General features: G+C 39.9%; 1 long non-coding RNA gene across 1 annotated transcript; it reads left to right on the forward strand.

Annotated features, from left to right (window-relative positions):
* Positions 1 to 598: 598 nt before the first annotated feature.
* LOC117097468 lies at positions 599 to 7,951 on the forward strand. The gene is made up of 3 exons (XR_004442946.1): positions 599 to 2,654; positions 5,496 to 5,554; positions 5,780 to 7,951. It is a non-coding gene; the product is annotated as an uncharacterized LOC117097468 (long non-coding RNA).
* Positions 7,952 to 8,163: the final 212 nt, after the last annotated feature.

Raw genomic sequence — 8,163 nt, forward strand, 5'->3', positions numbered from 1 at the left:
CTTAAAATTCCAAAGAGATTGCCATATCAAGTCCCTACCATAAACTTTCCTGCATTATGTTAAGTATTTTTAGTTTTATTAATTTTGTTGAACACCTATTCTTTAAGTTGGTTTATAACTTCCTTGGTGGGTATTTTTTTTTTTCTGAAGAAATGTTTCTAACATCTCAAGATTCAGATTATTTAAGGTACTTTTTATAAGTATCTACATTCCAATGAAATACAAAAAATTGAATTTATCTGAAAAAACATAAGCCATCAAATCATTTGTCAGAGCTGATCTATGTGGGTGATAGGTCTGCATAGGCTTATAGATCACAGCTATGCACCTTAATCATTGAAGGGGTCCTGGAAGGGAAATTTATGTTATCTTAGAGAGCAATAAAAGCCACGGGACAATCAAATGAAAATCCTTTTCCTTTCATAAATAACTTAATAATTAGCATTTATAGAATAGCTGAGTAATTTTAGCTATTAACCAAACCTTTTTTATCCTGTTTTATGGCCCAGGCTTGGCTGACAAGTTGCCTAACCATGAGTGTATATATAAATATATATATATATATATATTTTTTTTTCTGCTATCACTACTACTTGTTTTAGACTTAGCTTTCATTTTGTATGTGTGTGTGTGTTATCTTTTGCTCTCACAGGCAAAAAAAAAAAAAAAAGAAATACAATTTCTTACAAATAATAAATAAAATTCAGGTTCATGAGCCCTGAATTTATATGCCAACTTTAGAGCTTTTTAGCAGTAGGATTTGGGCTACTTACTTAACAGACTCCCTCCTTCCACTCCCCCTCCTCACAAAGTCATCCTTACCTCTAAAATGCAGGTAATTAGACTGACCGCCTAGAGTTGTAATGGGCAGATGTGAAAACATACTGCTAAGTTTCCAGCATCATGGTAGATGAACAAATGGTGATGTCCTCCAGCAGAAAGTCAATGTGGCCTACAAGAAAGGGCAGGGGAGAGGGGCTCCCAAGACCCACATTGAAGTCCTGGCTCTACAACTTATTAGCTGCCCACGCTGGGAATTCTCCTAAACCTTCTCTGCATCTCAGTTTCTTCATTTGTAAAATGGGCAGAATATTCCTTAATCTACCTCTCTAAGTGGTTTAAAGGAAATAATTTTGTGAAACTGCCTTATAAAAAAGATGAGATATTAAAATGTTATTAATATGATGACAAAATTTTTGGAGTTAACTTTTTTCCCTCTGGGGAATAGTATTGTTTCAACTGGAGTTCAATGGTTCCCTTTTGCTGAAGGTAGTGGCATTTCTCTCTCTCTTTTTTTTTTTTTCTGAGTGACTCAGTTGGCACTTGTTATGAGCTATCTTGTAGGTTTTCTTTTTTTTGGCACCTCGACTCTGTTTTCGTTTTTTCAAGAGTAAGGACCCAATTTTAAACTTTGTGGGCTGCATGCTGAGAGCTCGTAGGTGGAGCTGAAGGGGAAATCCTCCCTGGGGCACCATACTTAGTGTGGGAAGGGCCAGGGTTGTGGAGTGGAGCAGAGATGGTTTTCAGAGAGAATAGGAAAGAAAAACAGGAACTTTGATGACATGGAGAAATTCTAAGATGCAGGGGAACATTGAGGGGCTTCCATGGACTTGCCTTGATATTAGCAAGAAAGAAAGCCAATAAGATGAGGGAAAGAGAGTGGAAGGGAGTTGGGATCTTAGGGGCTATATATCAAAGTGTCATGTTAACAGAATAACTAGCATATAGCTGACACTAAAAAAGTTTCTTAACTTTGAGATGAGTAGAAAATATTATTTTGCTATTTCATTATTCATGTCATATAATATTAGCATAGATAATAACATATAATAATAGTAACAGCATGTATTAGGTACAGAGAACAACCTTACTAAGTAGATGCTATGATTATCCTTATTTTAAAGATGAGAAAACTGAAATTTTAGAAGGAAGTTCTGAAACACTATTGTGGGGCATACAGTATCAAGTTTAGTAAGGAAAAGTAAAATGATTATAAGAGAGAATCGAGGGTCCCACTGAAGATGGATGGCATGAGTTTAAGACAAAACTCTCAGCACAATTCCATGTTTACCTCAGCAATGTACCGCAACTTGGTGCAGTTGATTGAGTTGACTGAGACTTAGAATACAATGGTTAGGAAAACATCAACCTCTTTGCGCTCCACATTGGACTTAATGACTATGAGTCATGTCATATAGAGGAGGCAAGTTTTTCAGTGGAGATAGGAACAACTGAAATATGTTCTTCAGCCTAGTGGAGACAAGTAATTGTCATTGGCCGGTGAGTGTTTAGATACTTCAAAGCAAGGATTGTGCTTTACCCCTCCCTCTCTAGCTAAACTCCTTGGCTAATGGCCTACATGATCTTAACTTCATTCTGGAAATACTGGTTAAGAGGATTCGGGACCGGCCATTTGGAGGCTGGTGAACCTGACAACCTACGCAACCTACATTTGCACAGCCCAGTTATTTTCTGACTAATGGGTCAGAAAGAGGGGGCAGAAGAGGAGAGAGAAATCTTCACCAAACAAACAGCTGGGCCATCTGGGTGGAGTTGCTTAAGGCAGTTGCAAAAAAACTATCACATCATTTATCTCTCATTTAACAAGGGCAGGGCAGGGATACTAGCTGTGAGACGCTTCTGCTCCGGGAAAGGTAGGAACATTTGAACAATCTCTCCAGTATAGGGGAAGGGGGACATCAGAGTAGAAGTTGGATTGTTGAGTCACAAAGCAAATAGGTATCTTTTTGTTCTAATTAACTTGAGAAAGAAAGAATTTGGTGCTATATCAACCCAGTACTTAAACTTTTTGCCTTCATTCTATAAAAACTGTTTGTGAAAATTGTGCCATTATGACTTGTTTTTTGATCCGGATAACGGAGCATTCTCTAAAGGGAGCAGATGGATTGATGAGGAGATTCCCAATAGTGTCAATTGTTAAGAAAGAGCGTGTCCCTGTTGGCCTGGGGTTGAGGGGAGAGGCTCTGACAAAGGTGCTTGGTCCCCAGCCAGGCTGTATGTGGTTCTTGTCTACCTGGGTCCACGTGAAGAGACACTGCCAGATTGATTTGGGATGTATCCTGGGCAGTGAGACTTTTGAAAGTGCGTTGGTTGATTCAAATGCACAATCCAGTTGAGAACCGCTGTTTAGGGAGAAGGGTGCCTAAATTATGAAATAAAAAGAGGCTTTTTATGGGAAAGACTCTCTATCTTTCTTCTTTAGCACCAGGAAAGGAATTAGTATTAGTGATAGGAAGTGATAATCAATGTGTAGCCAACTGGGGCTCAAAGGAAAGAAAGCTTTGATGCTTGGTACTGAAATGGAAGTGGCGTGGTAAGTGGAGAAGCCCCTGACGCGGGAGAGGATCAAGGAGAAGGTGGACAACCATTGACTGGGAAGGCTGAACTAGCCCAGTGATGGCTAGATAGTGTCAGGAGGAGCGGAAGCAACCTCAAGTCCCTTCCCCTTCACTCAGAGCCACTCGGTTTTCTCTCTTTTTCTGTACTGGGTTGGGTTTCCCCATAAAGATTTTCTTTGAAGAAAGAGTCTGCTGAAAAAAAAAAACTTTTAAAACCACATAACTAGTTGACCTTTATGGCTATTACCAATCTGAAGTTCTGTAGCATTAAATCTTCTTTGATGTTTTCTAAGAAACCAGGCTACTGATTGATCCATTCTTCCAAAGGCTAAGGGGGAAAGGAAGGAGAGCTTAGAAAGGTGGAAAGCGTGAGTAGAAGAGGGAGACTTCTGTTAGCTGAGGGCCCTTAACCCTGTCTAGGCTTGGAACCACCTGGGAACTTTTCAGTAAGACACCCTCCCAAACCAGTGATATCAGTCTCTGGGGATATATGCCCGGGTGTGGGTATTCATGAAATGCAGCAGAGTTGAGAACCACTGGCTTAATAGATGGGCACTGAGGAGAATTCTTTTTATACATCGAAGCCAAATATGTTAGACAACCAACACGGCAGTTCTTAAACTCCAGGTGCATCAGAATCACCTAGACTTGTTCAGACAGATTGCTGGGCTCCACCCCCAGAGTTTCTGATTTAGTAGGCCTGTGATAAAGCCAAGAATTTGCATTTTTAACAAGTTCCAGGTGGTGCTGACACTGCCGATTTGGGGAACCACACTTTGAGAACCACTGCTTTAACAAAAGGAATTTACTTTTGACCTTAAAAACAACTCCCTAACATTGGCAAGTGATTGATAGTGTGCACCCTTGATATGATGAGAGTGGCACTTGGCCTCTGTGTTCTCCCTCCCATCAAATGCATTAACCCAGTCTAATCGTGGGAAAACATCAGACAAATTCCAATGGAAGGACATTCTACAACATACCTGACCCGTAATCCTCAGAACTATCAAGGTCAGCAAAGCTAAGAAAAGTCCAAGAAACTGCCACAGCTAAGAGGTGCCTAAGGAGACATGACTACTAAATGCAATGTGGTATCCTGGATGGGATCCTGGAGTAGAAAAAGCACATTAGGGGCCGGGCGCAGTGACTCACCCTTGTAATCCCAGCACTTTAGGAAGCTGAGGCAAGCAGATCACTTGAGGGAAGGAGTTCGAAGCCAGCCTGGCCAAGATGGTGAAACTCCATCTCTGCTAAAAACACAAAAATTAGCTGAGTGTGTTGGTGGGCACCTGTAATCCCAGCTACTTGGGAGGCTGAGGCAGAAGAATCGCTTAAACCCAGGAGGTGGAGGCTGCAGTGAGCCAAGATCATGCCACTGCACTCCAGTCTGGGCAACAGAGTGAGACTCCATCTCAGAAAAGAAAAGAGAAAAAAGACATTAGGGAAAAACTGAGGAAATAATGTATCAATACTGATTCATTGGTTGTGACAAAGGTACCATATTAATGTAATATGTTAACAATAGGGAAACTCAGCATTAGGTAGGGAGCTCTCTGTACCAGTACTGTACTAATTACATTAATTCTATAATTTTAAAACTATTCTAAGATAAGCAGTTTATTTGGAAAAAAAAAAAAAAGAACTTCTTGAGTGCTACAATACAGACCATTCCCAATCATGGTTATGGAGGAGGTATCTTCAAAAGCAACAAGGTAAAAATATCAAATAATTGTATTTGTTTGAATGAAGACTTATCTGGATATAGGAGGTGAGTTACATAACATACCTTTATCTGTTTTTCTATGTGTTTGTGTGACTCAGATGATTGTGTGACTTTGAAATAATTTTTAAGGGCTATACTTTATACATACATATAGCATATAGATATTATACATAATACAAATATAATATACATATGTATATCAGCATACTTACAGCTGGTGTGAAAGATAAGGTAGCTGATGCCTCTCAGTTTATTAGGATGCAGCCATGCAGTGGGAATACAATTTTAATTAGAAAAGGTACCTGTTGTAATGACTTAATATTCTTGGTAGACATTTTCAACCTTTTGATTATGCGTATCTGGAAACCATCAAAATGGTGATCTTTCTTTCTCTCTCTTCTTTTGTTTTACAGTTGCAAGAGAACCTGCTTCAGGTGGTCTAAATGAAAGAGAGTCCGAGTCCTGTGCTTAGGTAATATTTAGCTACTGGTTTATAGTTATGGATGACATTATTCCATTGGCTTCAAGAGGGCACTTCATAAAATTCCTAACTTACTGATTCAAATTTTAATATATCCATGGAGCACTGTGTGCTCACGGCAGGTGAGGATAGAGGTGAGAAGACCCAGCAACTCCCTGGACATCCATATGTGTTAATCAGTCAGGTATTTACATTGTTTCCCTAACTTGGCTTTAGTTTCCCTCAGCCTTTCGGGTGTTGGTCACAGATCGTGGTTATGGAGGAGGTATCTTCAAAAGCATCAAGGAAAAAATATCAAATATTTTGATATTTGATACCAAATATCAAAATTTGCCATGGTGCCCAGCATGGTTCAAGATCAGAAGTGTCAAGCACATCTGGCATCTGGTAAGGGAGATAATAATAATTCAAGGGCAAATGAATTGCCCCATGGACAGTGGATTACAGTATGGATTTGTTTGGACCATTTATCTTTTCTTTTGAATTGACTTAACTCATTCACAGGAGATAAGCAGGAAATCAGAAGTACTCCTAGGGATTGGCACTGGTCTAAATGACAGCTCTAAGGAGAAGCTTAGATACCAGATTCATCTTCCATCCAGCAGAAGCTCCCCAGGAATAAAACTGCAAGGTTAAATGTGAAACTCAAAATTTGAAACAAAAGGCTCTTCTCATCTGCACGTTTTTTCTTCCTAAATTGAGCAGTAATACTAGAAACAGAGTCAATTGAAGTTTAATAGTTCCTCTGGGGTACCAGGCATCATTCAAATGAACTCGTTTCATCCTCACAGAGGCACAGATAAGGTAAGTAACTTGCCAAAGCTCACACTGCTCGGAGTAGAGTCGGGATTCTAATCTGGCTTGTCTGGCTCCAGAGCCCACGTTCTAAACCATTAGGCTCATTCTGCCTCTCTTGGAGAAGACACCAGAAGTCCCAATCTTGGCTAGCCTGGCTAGTCCCAGAGACCTCCACAGTTAAACAAGGTGTAGAAATAGAATGTCCCATCACTTAGCTATACTTCTATCCTTCCCCACTTCTATACAACTACCACTACCATTGCCACCAGCAACTGGTAAATATTGATGGAGCTTCTTTTCTTTGCCAGGCACTATAGATACAAAATTTTTAAAAAAGAGACTGCAATCCTGACCTCAGGAACTACAGAGGAGGTAGACATCCAAGCAAATACACCAACAAAATCCCAAATGGGGTCTAGTAAGGGAAAAAAAAAAAAAAGCTGGCATAGCCAGATGGGCAGGGATTCGCCTTGCTTCAGGGACAAATTTGCAGTAGTGATGAATTCCTTTCATTCCTAGCTTTCCTCCTATTAACTTCCCTGATTTCTTTTACTTACAAATGACATGTCTAAATAGCAGAGACTTGAAGTTCTCTTGTTGAGGTGCTGAGATGTTCAGAAGGGAGGTACCCTCTTTAACCAACGGATCATTTATAGATAAAGAGAGGCTTTAACTTAGCCTTCTTCCAGGGCAAGAATCTTCTGTTCCATATGCAGTATCTTCTGGCAGCCTTGTCCTCTTTTTGTCCTTGTCAACTACAATAACAAACAGCTGTTGCCGAGGCATTGCTGTTGACCTGTTACCTTTGAAACCTCCCTCCTGTTATGGAATAAGCCTCTTCCAGATCATGGATCATTATCATCTGGTCTGACAAGCAGCCTTGTTGCCACGGAGACCCAAAGGGATCAGGCGTGGCATTTGCTTGCATCATCCTCCTCTCCGGGGGAACAACAAGGACTCTTCTGCGTCACGCGTGGCTGTCCTGGGGCTGGCTGCCACCAGACTTTCCCTGCGGGTAAAACCTAAACAAATGACCAGCTGCAGATAATATCAAGACTTCTGTTTGATATGTTAATAGTGACAACCATATTTCCACAATTAAAAACGGTGGGAAGAAAACACTGTAGTCACCAGACTTGGGAGGAGAGGGTTTGTATTCACATAAACACAACCTCACGTCACTGCTTGCCACCACAAAGGTCTCTGTTCACTGTTTTGTTCTTGAAGATCATCCTTGTGCTCATCCTCTGATCTTGAATTTCTACATAACTTTCTCAGTTTATATGCCCTGTGGCAAGTGCAGCAAGCACTGTTTCCTGTTTCTAAACTTGTAGAAAATCATCCATACATCTTACAGTTGTCAGTTTTAACCAGATAACAGCGGCACTTTGTTGCTGCTTTTTTATCTTTAGCTTAGGTTAACAGGACCTTGGAAGTAAAGTTGTAAATTTATTCAATAGAGTATTCTCAATTAATTTGGCTAGATTTCTACATTATTCAAAATCTAAAAAAGTAGAAATGCATGCTTACATGTCTAAGACCTGAAAAATCCGTGGTGACATCCCAAAATAAATGAAGATTTTAAAACAACAAATGACTTTTTTTTTTTTTTTTTTTTTTTTTTTTGCTCTGTGCTTGGGGAGAAGGAATGAAGGGAAACATCAATGTTGCTTTAAGGAGTGAGGACCCCAAAAATAAGAATATATAATTATGGCAGATAGGGCATTATTCAGAATTGATGGGGCTGGTGTGCACACAAACATTTTAATAGTTCTGATACTTTGTGTACACTCTTGCGATGA

Source organism: Trachypithecus francoisi, unplaced genomic scaffold (assembly GCF_009764315.1).
Source record: "Trachypithecus francoisi isolate TF-2019V2 unplaced genomic scaffold, Tfra_2.0 Lachesis_group15, whole genome shotgun sequence".
Classification (NCBI taxonomy): Eukaryota; Metazoa; Chordata; class Mammalia; order Primates; family Cercopithecidae; genus Trachypithecus; species Trachypithecus francoisi.